At 37.3% G+C, this 24,559-nt stretch overlaps 1 protein-coding gene across 14 annotated transcripts in view; it reads left to right on the plus strand.

Annotated features, from left to right (window-relative positions):
* The window catches only part of B3GALT1 (beta-1,3-galactosyltransferase 1), a 520,641-nt gene that overhangs the window by 448,943 nt on the left and 47,139 nt on the right, over positions 1–24,559 (plus strand). The window contains exon 4 of one of the 14 annotated variants that reach the window (XM_074337512.1): positions 3,013–3,232. The exons of the other annotated variants lie outside the window; for them this stretch is intronic. The gene's annotated coding sequence lies outside the window, so the exon portion shown is untranslated. Of the gene's footprint in view, positions 1–3,012; positions 3,233–24,559 lie in introns of those variants that run through there. 14 annotated transcript variants of the gene reach the window in all.

Raw genomic sequence — 24,559 nt, forward strand, 5'->3', positions numbered from 1 at the left:
TTAAACTTGATGTCAACTCTGCAGGTGTTACTATACCTGACAGGCACTCTGAGTGAGTGGAGAAGGTGTCACTTTATGATCATGGACAGAATACGCTGAAAGGGATCAGAGTTACCTGCAAAAGCACAGCTGTGTTCTTGTATGTATATCACAGGGCTGAAGACCATGGAAGACATTTCTTTCAAATAAGAGAATTTCAAAGTTGAAGCTCTCTAACAGGCTATATAGGCTATTCATTTCTTTCAGTAACACCAGGAATGAACCAATAGATGGGGATGGCATGTGATAGAGGGAAACATTTTGCAGCTCTTGAGTAAACAGTACTTTGGTTTTCTAGAAGTTAAATATGAAAAATGACCACATGACTCTGTTATCTTTTGCGTTTATTTTTCAAGCCATGTCAGAAAAGAATCAATCGTATGCTGTTAAAAGCACATGTAGGTATGAACTACTGATACATGCTAAAACTTGGACAAACCTCAAAAACATTTGCTAAGTGAAAGAAGCCAGACACAGATGGTCATTTATTGTGTCATTCCATTTATATATAATTTCTAGAATAGGAAAATCCATAGAAACAGAAAGTCAATTAGTGGTTTCCAAGGACTGAAGGGAGGTAAAAATGGAGAATGACTACTTAATGGGTATAGGATTTACATTTGGGTTGATGAAAATATTTGGGAAGTCAATAGAATTGGTGGCAAACAATATTGGGAATGTACTAAATGCCACTGAATTGTTCACTTCAAAATGGTTAATTTTTTCTTGTGTGAATTTCATTTCAATTTTAAAAATTAAAATTTAGAACACACACAGGGAATAAAAGAATGGTCCATGGTTGACTTCTCGCAGTCTGGACACCTGGGCTGTGGAGGGATGTTTGTTGGCTGCCCATGCTCTTGCCTGTGACTGTGATAGGGGGAGCCAGAGGTTAGAGACCAGAAGCTATGAAAGCTACAGAATGCCAAAAGCTAAAACTAGAATAAAAATCTCGAACTAGGTCCAGGATGTAGGGCGTGGGTGGAGTATATGAACTCAAATTTTAGGCTTGAGCAGGAAGCTAAAAACCTGAGAGAGCAACAGCAGAGCAGACAAATGAAAGTGGTTGGGGGAAATTTTGAAAAGAAATGGTGATGCCCCTGGTGATTTTACTTAACATCCCTGCATGGGTTTGGGTAGATGGGCAGGGATTGTTTAAAGGGCTAAAGAGGATAGATGGGGAACTCGGACCCAGCCAACAGGCCAGGAGGCAAGACATGGCATCTTCTAAGTGTACATCAAGAAATGTCAGCATCTGTCTGATAAGATAGGGCACAGCTCTTGACATTCTAGGCAAATAGTTCACCTGTTTTCATAATATGAATCCCATCTTATAAATATCCTTTCTAAAGAAAATCAACTCTAGACTTTTAAATACAACAACACAATGAAGGGATATGCTCATGCAAATGAATGTGGTATGTTATCTCAATTATTCCATAAATAAAATAGGTAATGATATACCCTTCCCAACTCTTGGAGGGCGAATTGTTTTAACAGAGCATGTACTTTAAAATTCTCAATAGAAAAACATGCAAGTATTTTTCTAAATATAATTTCTAAAAACCTGGAATTGTTTGTGAAACCTGAAAAATGGGAGTAGAATGATATTATCTATCAAAGCCCTTTTGAAAGCTATGTTTATAGTCATGAATTTATCTTAGTAAAGAATAAAGAGAATAATAAGAATATACTAAAGAAATAAACATTTTAGATTAAATACTAGACACAGTTTCTGACTGTATGATTCACTTGATTATTGGAGAGTTCTCTCAATTGTGTGGGCACAGAGTCTGGTGGGATGTTTAATTTATGGTGGTTTGGCAGAGAACAAGAAAGCAGGCTGTCTGCTGCAGTTCTGCACTCGTGAGGAATAAGGCAGACAATTTTAAATTTACTACTTCTTCCTTCCGTTATGGACCCGATCTCATTCCAAACAAGCAAAGTTTGAAAGACAAGGAAAAGCGATTAAAAAGAATAAAGAAGTTACAAAAATGTAATATTTTTCAATGAGGTTTAATCATTGAACTCAATAGGAGTACACAGAGGAAAAATATGCCAAATGTGTGTGGCCTACGAGAGGACATTTTTCTATTTATTAATATCTTCGTGTCAACTACAACTGATAATTGTGAGGGAGAAGATAGAGGATATTTTTCTATTTATCTTTGTGTCAGCTACAACTGATGATTGTGAGGAAGGAGATGGCAAAGTCTGAGGGTCCGTGCAATTATTTTTTTCCTTGAGCCAAGTGAGGTGCAAGGTCCATTACATTCCCTCCCTACCTTCATCTGAAAACTGACTTTGAGCCACTATGTGATGCTTCTACCAGCAGAATGCAAGTTATTTTTCTGGAATCAGAAAGAAAAAAACAGCAGTTATTTTCCACACATTTTCTTCTAGTGAAGCTAGTTGGGAATTTATTTTCTTATCCCCAACAGAGCTGATGCCTTTAAGAGCAAATAATAAGGAAGGATAAGCTGTCTACTTAGCATGGGGTGGAGGAGAGGGCGAAGAAACTCTATGATCCTGTCCATATGGCTCCCCAGCCACTCTGGGGAGGCAAGGAATAGAAGTCAAAGAGACAATGTGCCCTTCTAGCTAATCTTAGTTTCAAATGCCAACTCCTGCAGTCAGGTGAAATGGAAGTCAACAAAGTTGCTGTGGTCATTAACTTCCTGTTTCTCGAGGACAACACCCATCTCATTAGATTTAAAAGCAGTTTTCCCAAGCCCGTAATCTCCGGCATGAGCCAGGGCCGATGACTGCATAGAGCAGAAATAAGCATGACCATTTGCAATGGCAGTGGTGAGAGGGCCGGTCTGGGGAAGAACCAACGATAGTAGCTGTGAATGTGTGTGAAATAGATTGCATGAGGAATTTGAAGCTGAGAGTACTGGGAGAATGCTAAGCCACGTTATCTAATGTGTTTCTCAAATTCTGAACCGTTGCTCCTCAATTCTGTTCCCCAAGCTGTCCCTGGAGTGCCGAATTCCAGCAAGCCAGCTAGAATGCATCAAGGACATGAGGCCAAGTGAGCTGCATACACAGTGGCCCATCACTGGGCTCACAGATTTGTGGCCAGCCACAAGGAGACACGTGTGCCTTTGAGGAGTCCTGTGGGCACACTCGGCTGCAGAAAATGTTCACAACCTACTATTTTTGTAGAGATCTGAAGCCATATTAGGTTTTCGGGGGTGGGGGGTTTGTTTGTTTGTTTGTTTTTGGTTTTTGGTTTTTTTTTATGACAATATAAACATTCATGGCGTTAAAAAAAAAGGATGGAGATGCCCAGGTGCCCTCTTTCGTTGACTGTGCATTGCTAATCCAGTCTATGTTTAGAGAGTATTCTGGCACTGCGAGAGCTGAATAAATTGATCATGGCTTTTGAGCTGGTTTCCCCACCTTGGGGAATTATCTGAAGAAAATAGCATTTAAGCCTACTTGTATAAAGATGTTTACAGCCACCTTATTTGTACTAGCACATAACTGGTGATAACCCAAATGCCCAACAATTAGGGCGTGATTAAACAAACTTTGGAGCTTCAATATGGTGATAAAGTCTGTGGCAATGAAAATGAATACCTGGACTATGTAAATACTGAGGAAGCCTATGTAAAGCAATGATACGTTAAAGGACAACACAATATTCCAAGCACAATATGATAAAATGTTAGTAAGACCATGTGAAGACCACATCTGAAGAATGATAAGAACAGAAAGAGACCACCCTCTTCTGTATATAATTAGTGCCGGAGTGAATCAGAACTTTGTATTTTTATGGCAGTAGTTTAAGTCTGGTTGTTTTTAACATAAAACTATGAAGCTATTTTAAAGATAGTGTTTATTACTGTGTAAAGTAATTGAAACCAAGAGCATTGAAACCATCTATATACATTAGTCTGCCCACTCATGTGGGCAGATTCACACCACAAGGTCAACATAAATGGGTGGTCCTGGAGAAGTCAATGCATTAAAACAATATGGAAGTTACCTTATCGAAAAGTAAGTGCTAACTTTGCTTTCAGTAATGGTCACCATTTGAATCAGGATATAAGTCAAAGTCAAGGATTCCATAGCTGAATAATCAAACAAAAGGAGAACCAGAGCCAGAAGAGCAGAGCTAAGTTAGAAGCATAGGTGAGGGATATGTGGGAAGAAGGTCAGGATCATCGGCCATAGGCATGTAGAACAGAGCAGAGGGAGGACAGCCAGACACAGACTGGAACAGAGAATTGTCTGAGAAGCGAATCCCCAAAAGTCCTTGGTACCAAGTATTAATCATCTCAGAGACGGCTTTTACTCTCCTTAGTCCTTGTCAGATTTCAAAGGATAATGACACAGGAACACCTTGGACAGGACCCAGCTTGGGTTTTCTAAAGAGTTCACGTACCATTCCAATCAGGTTGTGTTGCAGTGAAGAAGTCATGTAAATTCCGAGTTTCAAATAAACAGTATAATTTTCAGTGATGGACACCACAATGCACTGATCTAGGTCTTATTATTAGAAATATGTCATTTCCTATTTCTGGAATAAATCAAATAGTTAATTGGAACACAATGAGTAAAATCCTTGAATGTTATGCTTTGCTGAGCATTTAACAGGAGTGCTTGGGTATAGAATTGATGTAGATGATGTTGGATCTGCTGGCAGTTTCTGGGTGTCGGCCAGGATTGTGTCTCATGTGACCGAAGAATGGAAATACAGACCCAGGAGAGGCAGAGTTTTAAAAAGAGGATAGTTTATTGAAAGCAATGGGTCAGAGCTCCCAAGCGGGAGGGGGTCCCGAATGGGGGTGCCTAGTGACAGAGGCAAAAAGTTTTATACCTTCCCTTGCCTGTTTGGGGAAGGGGGGGCTGGAGACTTCTAATGGAATTCATCTGTCAGATTTGTCCTGTCTGCACATCCTGACGGGATTAATGGAATAACCCATTCCTATCTATCTGCTCCTTTGTCCAGCCAAAAGGGGTTTGAGATAATTTATTAACCTCAAGGCGCGTTCACATATCTTTGTCCTGGAATGAAGGAGGTATTCCAGGACCTGAAGTTTCAGGATATGGCTGTTTTTCTGTGTATTCCACCAGGGACCTTCTGTCTACCTAGCAACATACTAACTAACCTGTCTCAGAATTATTTGTGTAACGATTTCTTTATGAATGTAGTGGCCAAACCGCAGATTCCTTCTGGTTACTGGGTCCTTGTTTAGAGAGTGGCATCTGTTTTCACTCTGCTCAGTGTCCGTGAGGTCAAATGAGAAGTCAAAAGCCCCCTGTGAAGGTTAACAAAGCTCTGCTCACCCACAGGGCTTTTCTACACTGCTTTTCTAACTTCATTCAAATCAGTAAACTCTTTCCAACTGTTCACATCAGCAAGAACCACTGATTCATGGGTGCTACATTGAAAGCAATTTCCACTGCTCATTTCTAATCATTCCCACTAGTCAGCTTTTCTGAATCACTATAGCTATTAAATCAACACATACGCAAGTGGCAGGTCTGCCTCTTACTCTATGAATTTGGATTGACTTTGACTAAAGATCTGCGGCATTTGGATCATTCCTGTTAGTGTAAGTAGTGAAAAGAGGAAAATTTTCAGCCGAGAAACCTGGGTTTTAGCTCCACCGTGGGTAAGTTGTTCACATACAGACTCTCGGGATCTCACTTGTTACACAGGAGTTATAGCATTATTTGCCTTCGGAGGAAGTTATGAGAATCAAATGAAATGCTCATTAATAGGGAAATGGTAATTGAGCTCTACAGCATAATTTTATTCTCTTTAAAGGAATAGTGCTATGGTAGTTGTGCTCATTTTCTATGTTGGCTGCATTCTTACTACCCTTACTCAGGGCTTATTTAATAATGTGACCTCAGGTTATTGCCAGAAAAATCTAGCTCCTGTTTTTGGTCTCTATAAGTATGTTAGTAAGTTAAATGGCAAAGTGAAGTAACTACAGTGGCAGGCACTAATAAACATAAGTGTATCTTCATTCGTTTGTCACATGTATTAGCATAGAGTGGCAATTAGGAACATGGAATATTTATAACTAAAATATGAAGGATGCACTCTTTTGTAACTTCCCTTTTGATTCATTATATAGAAATATCTACTAGTTTTTCTTTTTCAAACCTTTTGTCTACTTTATTAGAGAAAATAATTCTCACAACCCAAGCAAGTATTTAAATTAAGCATAATCTCTGTGTGTAAATGAATGGTTCTCAGCCTGGGGCTGCAATTAGAAACACAGGGAAAGCTTGGGCCCATCCCCAGCCCCTGAGATTTTGATTTCTTTGGTTGTGAATTACTCCCAGGAATGTCTATTTTTTTAGCTCCCCCCATGATTGCAATGCACAATCATGGCTGAGAATAACTGCTTTACACTTTAACTAGAAGTAAGAAATCCGTGGGCCATGATTATTTGGATTGGCTTTGACATCCATATGTAGGCCAGCTAGAAAACCATCACAGCCACACTACCTGAATTCTGTTACAGGCGTGCAATCTAAAATAGCGAGCAAAACACAGACTTTGAAGGCAGCACGGGGCCAAAATATGACTTGGACACATTCTAACTGTTACCATCGATGAGTGATGGGAACTCCATTTCCTTGTCTCTCACATGGAGATAAGAGCATCTATCATACAGGGCCGCTGTGAGGTTTATATCAGGAAATGCACTTACTAGCAGGTACTCAAAAATGATAGCTCTGTTGATAATTAATGCAGCAAACAGATCCCTATGTCCTCATTAGAAGTGAACAAACTGAAAAAAAGAAGGTCAGAAAAATTACCTTGATGCTAAAATGGAAGTAGGGTCTACCAGCTAAATCAAATGAAAACTTTCTGGTTCTGTGATATCTGATCATATTTCTCTTGAAAAAAGAGATTAACTGGAACTTTGTTCATTGTCTTAAGTCTCTGCTGAGGGCTCAAATCTGACCTATTAGGAATTATATGCCATCACATTTCAAAAAGAGATGCTTCCCCATTCGTGCAAGACATGCCAAGATGTAACAAACTTGAATCTACCGTGTTTCCCCGAAAATAAGACCTAGCTGGACAATCAGCTCTAATGTGTCTTTTAGAGCAAAAATTAATATAAAACCCAGCATTATATTATATTATATTATATTATATTATATTATATTATATTATATATTAGTCCGGGTGTTATAGTAAAATAAGACTGGATCTTATATTAATTTTTGCTCCAAAAGACGCATTAGAGCTGATTATCCAGCTAGGTCTTATTTTTGGGGAAACATGGTATGACCCCTTACCCGTCAGGCATTTCAGAACACGGCATGTTACTAAATGCTGCTGGGCTAGAGCCATCTTTAAAGGATCTTTCCCAAGAGGTTCCCTCGAGGGCAAGGCAGCCTTAGCCCAAAGATCCAGAGCTAAGAGGAGGTCAGCTGGAGAGAGCACCACCAATGTCAGTAATGAGTGCTGTTCCGGGGATCCTGGTGGTGAGGCATGAGGTGGTAATTAGAGACATGAAGAAATCATGAATCTGCCCCCATGAGCCAGCATCTACAGTTACCAAGAATATCAATGCCAGATCACAGTATCGCATTCAGGTGAGACCTTGCAGATTTTCTCTCGGTCCTCCCCTTCTTCTTGACCCTGGCAGAGCCAGGGGCAGCACTGTGAGAGGAGAGGAAAGTAGTAGAAGAAGAAAGTGAAAGAAAAGACAATGCCCCCACCCCTTCCTGATTGCCTGTCAGGTCTGAGCTGGGAAATAATTTCTTCAAATTGGATGAGAGATTGTAGTTTTGATTTAGATGGCACTCGACTTTTCAATAACTAGGAAATGAAACTCTTCTATTGCCCCAAAGTGAAATCTATGGAGTGAAATACAAAATGTATGGGATGAACCCAAGATAATGATCAGGGGAGGGGAAGGAAGAACCAACAGAACAGATTTGGGGAAATGCTGTGAGAAAAATGAATGATATTCCGTAACTGCCTCCTACCCAGACCAGCTTATATCATATTCCTGTGTATATGTCCTACCATGCAGACAGTCCAATGCTCTCCTGCCAGTGCCAGAATCTAAATGCACAGATGAGATGAAATGGCATCAGAACTCTTCTGACACAGATCATTCTAGTCTCGTAATAGCTCCCTCTATTTCTTTCACACTAAAGAGTTCCTGGTATTTTTTTTATATTGGTGCCAGCTATTAGCTCACATGTCATATCACTATTTCAATTCTTATGACACATCAGGAGATCATTGGATCAATTCTAGTTCTTCCTGCAGTCTCAGCAGAAAGATATCACCATGTCTTTGTGACGTTGTTGTATAACTCATTTCTCCTGATGGTCCTGATCCCCTAATATACAGGTTTGTAGAGAATGTTAGGAGCATGGGTTTGAGGGTCACACTGATCCAAGTTTTAATCCTGGCTCTCTCTTTTTTTCTTTTTTTCTTTTATTGGGGAACAGTGTGTTTTTCCAGGACCCATCAATTCATTGTTTTTCAGTCTAGTTTGGGTGCTGTGGGGGGCAGCTCAGGTCCAAGTCAAGTCGTTTTTCAATCTAGTTGTGGAGGGTGCAGCTCATTGACCCATGTGGGACTCAAACTGGCGACCTTGGTGTTATAAGCACCGTGTTCTAACCACTGAGCAAACTGGCCACCCACTGGCAACACATCTCCAAGCTCAAGTCATTGACTCTCACTGGTCCATGTGGGAATCGAACCGGCGACCTTGGTGTTCTGAGCACCGTGCTCTAACCACTGAGCAAACCAGTCACCCAATCCTAGCTCTCTTAGTAACAATTGAATACTAGTATGTTTCTTAATCCCTCTGGCCTTGGTTTTCTTAACAAAATGAGCGTAATATCTGCTTTACAGGATTATTTTAAGGGTTAAATGAAAGAATGTAAATAAAGCCTTTGGCACAGTGCCTGGCACATAAGTTCTCAATAATTGTAGATTCCAAAATAATAATAACAATAAAAACACTAATAGTGATAATTACATTAATATCCATGATATTGAATGGATCTTTTCAAAGCAAATTGTTATATTAATTATCACAAAAAGGACACTTTCCTCTAGTGTATGTTGGGGGAGAGGAATGTTACCATAAATCTCTCTAGAGTTTTCCATCTCTCCCCACTGCTTCTCTGCATTCCCTGCTCCTCCCACAGCTCCGTGGTCCCCCATGGATCAACAGTCACTGTGCACAGTGATTACAGTGTGGAAATTATAGACACAGGCTGCTTGGAACAATGTTATCAAATCAGCACAAATGCAAACAGAAGGTTGAATTTGGGAAAGGCCCACTTGCCCTTTGCTTATTGCTTTATGTTCCCCACAACCACCACCATGCAAGAATGGACAAGCAGTTCAGACTTCTCTGGGGGTTAGCAATAACTAAAAAGAATTGTAAAAGAGGCAGAGATTCCTTTTTAACTATACATTTCATCAGACTATCCCGTAGTATAATAAAAGCTCCAGAAGAAATCAGTCCTTTCCCTGCTGTCTTCTTGAAGGCACACTCAAGTTCCCAATCTTGCTCCCTTGAACTCAGGTTTGCCCACCCGTCCTGCACGTCTAAGAACATTTCAACTTACCATTTGGGAAATACAATTCTACACAGTGAGCTTGTCTCAACTGAGGTTTAGCTCCTTTTTCTGAAGGATTATTTCCCCAAGGATGCGTTGTGCAGTCTAGACTAACACCCCACTGGGGTGCAACTAGGGCAATCAGATGGATTTAGATATTACAGGTCCACTGGCCTTCTGAGTCTGGTTTCATTTGAGATCTCTCCACCTGGGCCAGCTGTGGCCAAGTCTTCCTATTCTTCTGAGTATCTAAGAGGTAACTAACTGATGGACCACCCACCCCACCCACCCACCCCCACCCCGACCCATACAACCGCATATTTCCCAAGCACAAACTCAGAGGTAGGGCTTTGAAACTCATACAAAGGAAGAAAAGTGTTTTTTTCTAGCTGGAAGACTCCATCTCTTTCACACCCTCCCCAGAATGGGGTCAGTGTCCACATTCTTGTGCAAAGCCTCGTTAGCTCCTTCCATCAACCCTCTGTTCCTCCTTTTCCTGTCTAATTGTGCCAATCCTTGTTCTATCAGGAGTGGTTTAAAATAGCAAGTTTCTACCTTTTAATGGCTGTTTCCTTAACTACAAAAACGCCCAGCCAAAGCTTTGAAATCACCATTTATATTGACCTAATTAAATTCTTAAACGAGGTGCCTCCTTTTTCTCCTAGTTACATTATTACATTATTTTCTTCTGGTTGCTTTTTTATATAGATGTGGCATAAATACAAAATCTCCCCTTTAGATTTTTATTTGCTAGAACTATGTCAAGAGATGAATATAAATTTCTATTTATCCACCAAACACTTACATAGCACTTGCTATGTGCCAGCCAGTGTTCTAAGTGTTTTACAAACATTGACCCATTTAATCCTCATGATAACCCTCCATTATTATCACCTCCACTTACTTGTGGGGAAACACAGCACAGAGACAGTAAGTAAGTCAATCAAGGACGCACAGCTGGTGAGTAGTAGAATTTATACCCAGGCAGCCTTGCTCTGGGGACCATGCTTTAACCAATAGTCAGTCCTGCCTGATGGTGTCATACAGGCCATTTTCTCATTTTTCATTTCACTGGGGGAAAAAATTCCTGATTTAGGTGATTTTGTTACCATTTTTAGATCTGGAAGGAACTGGGCTCTGAATGGCCGAGTGGCTTTTGCAAGTCACAATAGATAGGTCTCAAATTCAAAGCAGTCTTGTAAATCCAAAATCTGGTTACAATATACTACTTTCTGCTTACTTGGGTCTCTTCGGATAGTCTCTGATGGATGAACATGAAGGAATTTTTGCTATAAAACATTATTTCCTCACTGACTTTGCTATCAGTATAATCATTTGATCAGGCCTCTAATACAGAGCATATACAGAGGGTGCCAAAAAAATTTATACACATTTTAAGAAAGGAAAAAGCTGTATTAAAATTGTAATAGTCGACATATACCAATAACAAAAGATGAATACAAGTCATGTTTGACTTCTGCAATTACAAAAAGTGCCCAAAGTGGTTACCATCAGCATCCAGACACTTCTGATTACGGCGAGCTACTGCTTGAGCAATGTTGACCAAAGTGTCCACTTGCATACATTTTTTTGGCAACACCAGTGTGCCCAGAGTATCCTATAATAACCCATTTTGTGAATTACAGAAAAAGCCATGTTATCTCTACGTAAAATGAGCAGAGTCGAGACTGCCATATTTCTATGAACATTGTGATACACCCTTAACCAGAATTGTGTTTTCTCCCTGTAAATGGCAATAAAAATTATATTGTTTTGACCTTTGGATAATTGGATCTTGCATTTATTTTATATATTTCTTAAAAGAATTCACAGAGATCAACAGTCATTTAACCTGCTCTTAGAAAGGAAAAATATAAAAAAGCAAAAATATTGGACATATGGGGGCGGCCCGTTAGCTCAGTTGGTTAGAGCGTGGTGCTCTTATATGAATTGCTATTGGACAATTCAGACTTTGATCATTATTTAGTATAAGTTGTGGCTTCTCAAAGGACATTTATTATTAGCTTTAATTTCTTTGATGGGATCCTGGATATTGTAATGTTGAACTCTCTCATATCATGACTTAGGTATTATTAGCTCAAGGTAAAGATAGCAGAGATGCTAGTATATACATTTCTTACACGGAAACTTATGTTCTCTTTAGTTAAAATTTCCCATGTTTGCACTATAGACCTCCCTCTAGAATCAATCACAATATACTTGTTAAACACCTCGCATAAGCAAATACTGGATTGAGGACCAGAGATTCAGAAATACAAAGGCTTGGCCTCTGGCTTCAAGGAGTTTGCAGTTTATTGAAGCAGACAGACTTATAAAGAAGTACCAAGAATCTTGTGAGATAAATATTGGTAAAGTTACCTACAAATACTTAGACGGCAAAAAAAGCAAGTGATTAATTGACCAGAATGGGTCAGTGATATCACAGAGGGAACTTCTTGCTTTTATAGCTAGGTCTTGAAAAATGTGTAGGAGCCAGTTGAACAACGCCTAAAAATAGCATTCAGGACACAAAACTTGGGAAGAACCAGATTGTAGAATACCTTGAAAACATAAGAATAGTTTGGACTTCTATTCACCATGTCCAACAGTGAGACACTCTTAGAGAATTTAAGTGGAAGAATATGTGATTCAGTTTTCCTTCTAGAAAGGGTGGGATGGTTACAATCTGCTGGATCTATCCAGTGACCAAGGCTGAAGACAGAGAAGTCGATTAGAAATTATTGTAAGAGCCCAAAAGAAAGACATTCAGGAACAAAACCAAGACATGAGGGCAGAATTTAGATGATAGACGATAGATAGATGATAGATAGAATTGGGGAATGAGAACAGGAAAGAAATAGAAGCTGATTAATTACTTGTGTAGTTGAAGGGAATAGAAATGTATTAATTAAGGTGCTTTCCGGGATTTTATTACCTCATACTTCCATACCACAAGTATGGAAGTCAAGTAAGCCCAGGACTGGCCAATTCAACCATGTCCATCAGCCCAGGTTCCTTTTCCTTCCTTCCTTGCACTCTCCCCACCTCTCAAAAGCACAAGGGACTGCTCGCACACAGTTGCAAGCATTACATACAGACACAGCAACATGTTGGCAGCATAAAAGGGAGGAGGTACACCTGAATGCTTTTTTCTTGAAATGAAGGAAGCCATTCCCAGAAGCCCTTAGCAGATCTCCTCTCAAGTCTCAGAGCCAAAATGGAATCAAATGCCACTGCCGAACCCAATCACTGCAGGAAATGAAGCCACCGCAGAGCAGCTTTGATCAATATGCCTCAGCTGGGGCTGTGGTCTGCTTTTCCTGGAACACAGGGATGGTACAGATGAGCAAAATCCTGTCACTAAGAAAGAGCCCAAGAAGAATGGGGATCCGCTAGGAACTAACGTTGTCGGCCTCAGAGAAGATTAGTTTGGCTTTTCTTCCACAGTCTAGTTGTGGAGGCAAGGCATGTGGGGGAACGATAAACTATAACAATAAGGTGTTAAGTAAAATTTCCCAAATATAAATAACCTAAATGGTCACTATTTTGGAGACTCAGAGGATAAAGCACACATCTCCCACTGCTTTTTTATTTTTACAAATGAAAAATTCAGCTTCGAATCAGTTTGACCCTCATGGCATCTAGTAATCATCTGAATGATGGGTTTTCATTCATCGTTTTTCAAATGTTAGGGTTTCTCAGGCTACACATGGCCTCTCTCTAAATTCCCTGAGCAACTTTCCTTTTAAACGTAGTCCCTCTTTCCCTCCGCCTAGGGTATAGATGAAGAAATCAAACTTGAGACTTTACCTCTCAGCTGATGCACTTTTTACTTCCAAACTAGTCCCTTTTTCAAATGAGTTTTTCCAAAACGTGGGAATTTTGAAGATTCTCCACCACCAGATATTTTATTCGAAAGTGGGAACCTCTGCAAGCATATTATGCACTTTTTGCTCCTTAAAAAGCCCCAGTCCTCTGGGTTTTTCTCTTAGTCTAGAGGTCTGTCTCTAACTGCTTAGAAACATTTCTAACGTTTCTTGAAACATAAATGTGTTCCTCTGTGTTTAACACTAATCCGACTCAATTGTTTTTCAGCTTTATTATCACTGAATAAACTAAAACCTTCCAGTGAGCCTAATGAATGTATGTCTTATTCAAATAAGTCTGGTTGAATTTGATATTTTTAATAAAGAAACACACACTCTGGAACATGTTGTTTTAGTTCATAAAGTTAAAGAATACAATTATTTCTGTTGATTCACTGTTGCATAAAAAACTATAGTAGGAATGCCAGCTCCTATATTGTACTTTGCATAACATTAAGCAGAGCATTTAATAAACTGTATGTTAAAAATTCTCTCATTTAGCAGGCACCCAACTTAATTGATAGTTTAAGATTTTGACCTTTCTCTAGATAAGCCAATAGATCAAAAAACCAGAAAGCTTTGCTGTGTATTGGTTATTTCCCTGAACCTTGAAATGTATCCATAAAGTACTTAGTAAAGCCCCTTTGTGGTAACAGAAAGTTCAACTTCATTGTCACTGTTTTTCTGACATGCTATTTGTTGAAAAAATCTTTTTCATTTCCCTCTTTTTCAAAAGTTTGTGTTGGAATGTGCTAATGTGATAAACTGTTGATTTTCATTCTAGTCACCCGATTCTACACTAAAGAACAGAATAAACAAGCAAACAAAACAAATAAACTCAGAGATATGGAGAAAAAACTGATGGTTGCTAGATGGGAGGCGGGTAGGAATGGGGGAGAAGGAAGTACAAACTGGTAGTCACAAAATAGTCACGGATATATGAAATACAGTATGGGAAATATCGATAATGTTGTAAAGATTATGTAAGGTGCCAGAAGGGCACTGGATTTATCAGGGAATCACTTCATAGACTGTGTAGATGCCTGACCACTGCACTGTACACCTGACGCTGGAGTAGAATAATATTGAATGTCAACTATAATTAAATATATATATACATATATATGCATAGTCACGGGATATAAAGTACAGCATAGGGAATATAGTCAATGATATTGTAAGAGCTATAAACGATGTCAGAGGGGTAGTAGATTGGGGGGTTATCACTTTATGTGGTTTGAAAAGTCTAATTATTACATTGTTTTGTACACCTGAAACTAACAAAAAAATAAATTAAAAAAATGATCAAAGACTAAGCTATTTCTCACCTTGCTTTAATCTCACTGCTTCCATAGAAGATGGAAGTAAACAGTCACACAGAGCTCCAATTACCAATATCAAGATAAAAAAGAAATGGCTTTCCTTTGCCACCTTTGAAATTGTAAGTGGATTGATTAAAAGAAATTTCAGAGCCTCAAGTGCTCATGTGCCTTCTGATTGCAAACAATGGGTTCTGAACCAGAAGAAATAAATGGGTGAAGGAGAAGCAGTAATCCGGTTAGTAGGCAGTCTCCGTGAGTACCATTACAGCACACACAGGTTTCCGCTTGTCAAACTCAGTTTTCCTTTGCTTTTTTATTATCTGGATTAAAATTCTATATGCAAACTATCTTTTGTATTTTCCCAAGAACATATGTAGTAGCTATATTGTTAAGAGAATTAAACAATTAAATGAGATCCAAAGTATAAGAAAAGATAGAAATAATTTAATATTGTATTGCTTCAGAACAGAAACCTAGGGGGAAGAATATTCTGGAACCATGTGACGCTACTGCTCCATTTTGAAATTTTTAATTAGGGAGGGAAAGAAAAACAACCTCTGAACAATTCTCCTTTGCATGTGGGTTGCTTTCTTTTTTGTCCTGGTTCGGGTCATCATTGATTCTTTGGCAGAATTGCTCTTTTATTTGCATGATTTAACTAAAATAATTGGTTATTTTATATCTGTTTTAAAAATAACTCCCCCATGAAGCCATTTTTGCTCTGGTAATGTTTAGGATATTTATTCAAATCTTAGAATCAACTTAATGCTGTATCTGAGGAAAATCCTGATTCCTTTAGTTCATTTCTGTGCTAAGATGGAGTGTTCCCCACATCCTGTACAAGCAGAGATCCATGCTGGTTTGTTTTCTCATCTCAAGCTAACAATTCTATCATTAGTTGATTTAAATTTCAGTTTATAGACCACCCATCCACCTTCAATCACAATTACAGAAAACCAGCTCTCCAAAGTTTTTTCCAGACTTCACTTTAAATCGTCAGTGTCGCAGATATTCCCAAAGCTACATGAAAGGGTGATTTGAGGGAAAATGGATGGCAACTGATCTATCTGTGCATTCATATTCTGACCCATGTGATTATACCATAATGATCTGATTATTTCTGGAATGGCCTTCACTAAATTGTGCTTTAATATTTGTCTTTGGCTTTTATTAGACTTGATTTAATAAATTGTATGAAATATTTTTGATAGTGGCTATTATATAATTAAACCCTCCTCTCCATGTAAAAGTTATTCTAGAGTTTAAAAAGTAACTTGATCTCCCCTGAGAAGCTGGTATGTTTACTCCTTTCATGTTTTAAAAAAGTTATGTAACTAACTTGTCATGATTCTCATTTTTGCACTTGCTGCCAGGAAGCTGAAATGCAAATCTAAATAATGCCTCCAAATATTAGTAAAAAATAACTTTATGGTTTAACTTATCTGATTGTTTATAACTTGGGTCTAGTTTTCCATTTCTTTTTTATTTGCCTTATGATTATATCTTCTGCTTGAAGCCTTTGAAATCTTTGTTGGAAAGAGATAGTGTAAAAGTAACTTCAGCAATTAAAATATTCTTGTTTTGGTATAATAATTTTCAGATTCTAAAACATATAAAGTGTTTTATAAAGAAATGGTAGTCAGACATTTTATCTTTTTTTCTTAGAACAGTGTAAAACAGAAATGAACATAATGGATTTCAGTAGACATTAAGCAGTAATTAGTAAAAATAAAAGTTTTTCTCTAGTGAGCTGGGTTGATGAGGGAGATTGCTGGAACATATTTGCAATAATCACGCCTCAGATAAACCTCATTGGCTGCTTGAACATATTTGAGAGGCCATGAAATGGAGGGCAGTTTTGGCAATTTTTTTCATATCGCCTTAACTATGTCATCATTATAACACCAGGTTTTACTTACCTTGTCTATACTTCTGATGTTTTATTAAGCTGTTGGCTGCTTGAAAATATGACCCATGATTTAGTCATTCACAGTGCATAGCACAATATGTGACTTATAGTGAGGTTCAGTAAATATTTTTGAATGCCAAATGAGTTTTTATCTATTCAGAGCCATTCCTGTGTTAAGAAATATTTCAAGGTGCTTTCCAGTTTTATGATTTCAATGAAAGTAATTTTCTTTATGTTGTCATAGTTACCATTTCCTAATATGGTGTTTTATGCAGCCTCTTGATTCTATAATCAGTTCACCTGTGAATGGGACACACATTATCAGATTAAAATAAGCCTGTAGCCAACAATTTGTCTTGTTGTTAATAAAATATACCAAAATCAACTCTTAAAAACAGACCATTTTCAGAAACGAAGAAAAATTGATATAATATATTGGGAAAAATTTTTTTTAATTTGCTAACTTCTGATTAAAATGATAGTCTAGCAAATATAAAGAGAAAGTTTGAACAATTGTTTCAAACCAAATCATTAAACCTGATTTTAAATGTTTTATTATTGACGTATAATTGACATATAACATTATATTAATTTCAGGTGTACAACATTTGATGTTTGTATATACTGCAAAATAATCACTGCAATATGTCTAATTACTATATGTCACCATACAAAGTTACAAAAACTTTTCTTTTTTCTCATGATGACAACTTTTAAGATTTATTCTCTTGGTAACTATCAAATACACACTATGATGTTATTGACTGTAGTCACCATTCAGTGCATTACTCCCTATAATATTTATTTTAGAAGTGGAAGTTTGTACCACTTGACCCCCTCCACACATTTTGCCCGTACCCCAAACCACTTCCCATCAGGTAACCACCAGTCTGTTCTCTGTATCTAAGAATTTTGTTTTGTTCTGTTTGTTCATTTGTTTGCTTGCTAGATTCCACATATAAGTCAAATCACACGGTATCTGTCTCTCTCTGTGTGGCGTATTTCCCTTAGCATAACACCCTCAAGGTCCATCCATGTTATCACAAATAGCAAGGTTTTTTGGTATGAGTAGTATTATATCATATATACCACATCTTCTGTATCTATTCATCCATTGATGGAAACTTCAATTGTTTCCATATTTTGGCTATTTTGAATAATGCCACAATGAATATAAGGGCACAGATATCTTTTAGAATTAGTGTTTTTGTTTTCTTTGGATAAATACCCAGAAGTGGAATTGCTAGATCATATAGTAATTCTATTTTAAAATTTTTGAGTAACCTCTATACTATTTTCCATATTGCCTGCACCAATTTACATTACCACCAAAAGGGCACAAGGGTTTCCTTTTCTCCACATCGTTGCCAACACTTGTTATTTTTTGTCTTTTTTATAATAGCCTTTCTAACAGGTGTGAGGTGATATCTCATTGTGGTTTTGATTCTCTTGGTAACTATCAAATACACACTATGATGTTATTGACTGTAGTCACCGTTCTGTACATTACTCCCTATAACATTTATTTTACAAGTGGAAGTGCATTTTTCTAATGATTAGTGAGGTTGAGCATCTTTTCATGTGCCTGTTGGTCACCTATATATCTTCTTGGATAAAGGTCTATTCAGATCCTTTGCTCATTTTTTGATTTGCATTGTTTGTTTGTTTTTTGCTATTGAGTTATGTGAGTTCTTTACGTATTTGGACACTACCCTTATATTGGATATATGATTCACAAATATTTTCTCTCATTAAGTAGGTTGCCTTTTCAATTTGCTGATGGTTTCCTTTGCTGTACAGAAGTGTAGTCCCACTTGTTTATTTTTGCTTTTGTTGCCTTTGCTTTTGGAGTCAGATCCCAAAAAATCATCACCAAGGTCATTGTCAAGGAGCTTACTACCTACGTTATCTTCTAAGAGTTTTATTGTTTTAGACCTTGCATTCAAGTCTTTCATCCATTATGTGTTAATTTTTGTGTATAGTGTAAGATACTAGTATAATTTCATTCTTTTGCATGTGGCTGTTTAGTTTTCCCAAAACCATTTATTTTTTATTTTTTTAGTTTATTAGTTTCAGGTGTACAAAACAATGTAATAGTTACACATTTATCATTTACGTCCCTCACACAGTGATAAATCCCTTAGCCCCATCTATGACCCCTCTGACATCGCATACAGCCATTATATTTCCACTGTCTGTTCCTAATGCTGTACTCCACACACACACACACACACACACACACACACACACACACACACACACACATAAAATTGTAGTTAATGTTCATTATTATTCAGCTTCAGCTTCAGGTCCCAACACCATTTATTGAAGAGACTGTCTTTACCCCATTGTATATTCTTGAGTCCTTTGTTATAAATTAATTGACCATATATGCATGTGTTTGTTTCTGGACTGTTTATTCTGTTCCGTTGATCTATGTGTCTGTTTTTAGGCCAATACTATACTCTTTTAATTACTATGGCTTTGTAATATAGTTTGAAATAAAGGAGCCTCCAGCTTTGTTCCTTTCTCAAGATTGCTTTGTCTATTCAGAGTTGTGGTTCAATATAAATTTTAAGATTGTTCTAGTTCTGTAGAAATGACATTAGAATGCTGATAGGAATTACATTGAATCTGTAGATTGCTTTGAGTAATATGGACATTTTAACAATGTTAATTCTTCTAATCCATGAGCATGGAATATCTTTCCATTTATTTGTCTTTAATCTCTGTCACTAGTGTCCTATCATTTTCAGTGCACAGGCTTTCATTTCCTTGGTTGAATTTATTATGAGGTATTTTATTCTTCTTGATGTAATTATAAATGGATTGTTTTCTTAATTTCTCTTTTAATAGTTCATTGTTAGTATATAGAAACACAAGGTTTTCATATATTGATTTTGTACTCTACAACTTTGCTGAATTCATTTATTATTTCTAACACTTTTTTGATGGTCTTCAGGATTTCTATATATAAAATCATATTGTCCCCAAGTAGTAACAGTTTTACTTCTTCCTTTCCAATTTGGAGGCATATTTTGTTGCCTAATTTCTCTGTCTAGGACTTCCAATACTATGTTGAATAAAAGTGGCGAGTGTGGGCATCCATGTCTTATTCCTGATCTTAGAGGAAAAGCTTTGAGTATAATGTTAGCTGTGGGCTTGTCATATATGGCCTTTATTATGTTTACATACATTCCTCTCTATACCCACTTTGTTGAGATTTTTTTTTTTAACCATAAATGGATTTTGAATTTTTTCAAATGCTTTTTCTGCATCTTTTGAAATGATTATATGAATTTTATCTTTCATTTTGTTAATATGGTGAATCACCTTGGTTAATTGATTTGCAGATGTCAAACCATATTTGCACCCACTAAATAAATCTCAATTGTTCATAGTGTATGATTCTTTTAATGTATTATTGAATTCTATTTGCTAATATTTTGTTAAGGGTTTTTGCATCTATGGTCATCAGGGATATTGGCCTGTAATTTCCTTTTTTGTGTGTGGTGTCTTTGTCTGGTTTTGGGATTAGAGTAATGCTTGCCTTGTAAAATGAGTTTGGAAGCATTCCCTTATTTTCATTTTTGTTTAATGGTTTGAGAAGCATAAGTATTAAATCTTTGAATATTTGGTAAAATTCACCAGTGAAGCCATTTGGTTCTGGGCTTTTGTTTGCTGGGAGGTTTTGGATTACTGATTTAATCTCCTTACTAGTAATGGGCCTATTCAAATTTTCTGTTTCTTCATTCAGTCTTGGAAGATTGTATGTTTCTAGAAATTTATACATTTCTTTTAGGTTGTCCAATTTATTGGCATAAACAGTTTGCCCCTTGAACCACATGGAATTAAATTGCACAGGTACACTTTTATACAGACTTTTTTTCAGTAGGTACACTTGCCCTTTGTATTTGCTGGTTTCGCATCTGCAAATTAAACCAACCACTCATTGAAAATAATAGTTTGATCTGCAGCTGGGAATCTGTGGATGTGAAGGGCTGACTGTATGAGTTTTTTGACACACCGTTTTATGTAAGCTACATGAGCATCCACAGATTTTGGTATCTGCAGGGAGTCTTGGAACTGATTTTTCACAGATATTGAGAACCAACTATACTGAAGTTTTTGGGGTATTAAAGTTATATGCGGATTTTCGATTGCTCAGGAAGTTGGCACTCAAAGTTCAACCCATTTTTCAAAGTAATCTCTTAAGATTCTTTGTATTTCTTTGGGATCAGTTGTAACTTCTCTTTCATTTCTCATCTAATTTATTTGCGCTCTCTCTTCCCCACCTCACCCCCTCCCCTTGGTGAGTCTAGCTAAAGTTTGTCAATTTCATTTATCTTTTCAAAGAACTGGCTCTTAATTTCATTGAACTTTTCTATTGTCTTTTTAATCTCTATTTCATTTTTTTCTGCTCTGATATTTATTTATTTCCTTTTGTTAACTTTGGGCTTTGTTTGTTCTCTATCTAGTTCCTTTAGGTGTGAAGTTACATTGTTTACTTTAGATTTTTCTTGTTTTTATGGTAGGCCTGAATTTCCCTCTTGACTATATCACTGCTACTTTCCCTCTTAGAACTGCTTTTGCTGCATCTCATAGATTTTTGTATGTTGTATTTTCATTTTAATTTGTCTCAAAGTATTTCTGGCTTTCTCCTTTTCTCTTCATTGTTGTTCAGTAGTATGTTGTTTAATCTCCATATATTCGTGAATTTTCCAGTTTTCTTCTTGTAATTGATTTCTACCTTCATACCATTATGGTCAGAAAACCTTACTGATATGATTTTAATCTTCTTAAACTTATTGTGTCTTATTTTGTGGCCTAACATATGGTCTAACCTAGAGAATGTTCCACATGCACTTGAAAAGAATTCATATTTGCTTCTTTTGGATGGCATGTCTGCTAAATATCTGTTAAGTCCATCGGGTTTAATGTATCATTTATGGCTGATGTTTTCTTATTTATTTTCTGTCTTGAATGATATATTCATTGATGTAAGTGGGGCATTAAAGTCCCCTACTATTATTATATTGCTATAAATTTCTCCCTTTCGATCTGCTAATATTTGCTTTCTACATTTAGGTACTCCTATGATGATATATAAATATTTACAAATGTTATATCCTCTTGTTGGATAGACCACTTTATTATTGTGTAATGTCCTTCTTTGCTTTTATCACAGTCTTTTTTTTAAAAGCCTATTTTATCTAATATAAGTATAGCTACCCCAGCTTTCTTTTGGTTTCCATATTCATGGAACATCTTTTTCATACCTTCACTTTCAGTCTGTGTGTGCCTCTGTATCTGAAGTGTTTCTTGTAGGCAGCATAGAGAGATGGTTCTTTCTTTCTTCTTTGTCTATATTTTTTTATTGGAGATACTCCATTTACATTTGAAGTAATTATTGATAGGTATGTACTTATTGTCATTTTGTTCATTGTTTTCTGGCTGTTTTTGTAGTTCCTCTCTGTTTCTTTCTTTCTCTTTTTCGCTTCCCTTGTGATTAAATGAAAGAGACTTTCTTTAATGTTATATTTAGATTCCTTTCTCATAATCTTCTGTGTATCTACTATAGATTTAACAATACACATGCACACACACACACACACACACACACACACACACACACTTTTAAGTTGATAGCAACTTAAGTTTGAACACATCTTAAAACTACATTTTTACTCCCCCCCCATGTTTTATGTTTTTGATGTCACATTTTACACCTTTTTATTTTGTGTGTGCTTTAACTAATTGTTGTAGTTATAGTTATCCGTACTATTTTTGTCTTTTGACATCCATACTAGCTTTATAAGTGGTTAATACACTTCCTTCACTATAGATTTGCCTTTCTAGTGAGATTTATTCTTTTATCTGTTATTGTTACTAGTGTCCTTGTTTTCAACTTAAAGAAGTACCTATACCATTTCTTGTAAAGCCATTTTAGTGATGAGGAACTCTTTTAGCTTTTGCTTGCCTGAAAACTTTATCTCTACTTCACTTCTGAATGATAACCTACTGGACAGATATTCCTGGTCAGGGAATTTTTTTCTTTCAGCATTTTGAATCTACGCGTATTGTACCTCACTTCTGGCCTGCGAGGTCTGTGCTGAAAAATCTGCTGATAGTTTTATGGAGGTCCTCTTGTACATGACAAGTTGTTTTTCTTGCTGCTTTTAAAATTCTCTCTTTATAGTTAATTTTTGATATTTTAATTATGTCTTGGTGTGAATCTCTTTGGGTTCATCTTAATTAAAATTCTATGGGCTTCCTAGATCTGGATGTCTATTTCCTTCCAAGTTAGGGAAGTTTTCAGCCATTATTTCTTCAGATCAGTTTTCTGCTCCTTTCTCTCTCTTCTCCTCCTGAGAACCCTATAATTCAAATGTTATTCTGCTCGATGTTGTCCCATAAGCTGTCTTCACTTTAAAAAAAATTTTTTTCCCGGTTATTTTTGGGTGAGTTCCACTGCCCTGTGTTCTAAATCACTGATCCTTTCTTCTGCTTCATTCAGTCTGCTGTTGAACCCCTCTAGTGTACTTTTTAGTGCATTTATTGTATTGTCAGCTCTTTAATTTCTGTTTGGTATTTTCTTAAATTTTCTGTCTTCTTATGGAAGTTCTCACTGTATTCATCCATTCTTCTCCAATGTTTGGTGAGCATCTTTATGACCATTACTTTGAACTCTTTGTCAGGTAAATTACTTATTTCTGCTTCATTAAAGTGTTTGTTTGTTTGTTTGTTTGTTTGTTTTTCTAAGGTTTTTATCTTGTTCCTTCATTTGGAGCACATGCCTTTGTTTCTTCATTTTATTTAACTCTCTGTGTTAGTTTCTATGTATTATGTAAAATAGCTACCTCTCCCTGTCTTAAAGGAGTGGCCTTCTGTAGATAATAACCCTTAATATTCAACATTGCCCTAGCATTTGGTTATCTCTCAAACCTTTGTGATTGTGTAAGCAGCCATATTTATTCTTGATGGGTCCCAGTTGTTGAGGGTACACCAAGACCTATCAATTTTCCAAAGGGAGGGATTTCAGTCAGCACCCAGTTTCAGGCTGGTTGGAAACAAGAGCTTTCAAAGTACGCAAATATATATGCAGTGTTGTGGGACCACAATCCTAGACCTTGCTGGCCTCCAGACCACATGATCTGGAGGTATCCTCTAGGCATCAGTGGCAAAAGTCAGGGCTCCACATGAGTGTATAAACTTCTTTCTGGGAGGTGCCTGTGAGCTATAAGAAGGCTGAGAGAGAGCACAAAGGTGGTGTCCCCTGGCTTACTTTCCCTAAAAGCACCTCTATAGCTTCTAGATGTGTGACAAATCTAAATCGTTCCCCTGAGGCTGAAGTTCCAGAACAAGTAAATAGGCCTTTTTCATAGAAACACTGGGGGTGTGCTTCAGTCTGCTGCCTGTGCAGTGCCCTGGGATTGGAAGCTTCCTAGAAACTGTCTGTCTGATTGTCACAGTTCCATGGGAACCAGGAATGCAAGCCCTCCTTGGCCACCAGAGCTAGGTGATCAAGAAGCATCCCATGGAGATTGTGTGCTCTCACTGGTTTTAGTGAGATAGTGGAAGAGCTTAGCAAAGCAGTGGAAATGTGCAGGGCCCTGGCACGCCCACTGGCTTTAGCTAGGCCGCAGGAAAGTACAGGGATGATGTCTCGTCTAAAGTAGAGAAAGAGTGCAAAAATGGTGCCTGCCAATGCTTCCGTCCCTGGAGAGTCCCAACAGATCCATCCCCCTCTGGCAGATGCATCAACATTAGCAAACAAGTCTTCTTCACATATAATCTAAGTGCTTTCAAACTGCTGCTTTTGTGCTGTGCCCTAGGGTGAGTGAGTCTGC

The sequence above is a fragment of the Rhinolophus sinicus genome, linkage group LG01, assembly GCF_036562045.2.
Source record: "Rhinolophus sinicus isolate RSC01 linkage group LG01, ASM3656204v1, whole genome shotgun sequence".
Classification (NCBI taxonomy): domain Eukaryota; kingdom Metazoa; phylum Chordata; class Mammalia; order Chiroptera; family Rhinolophidae; genus Rhinolophus; species Rhinolophus sinicus.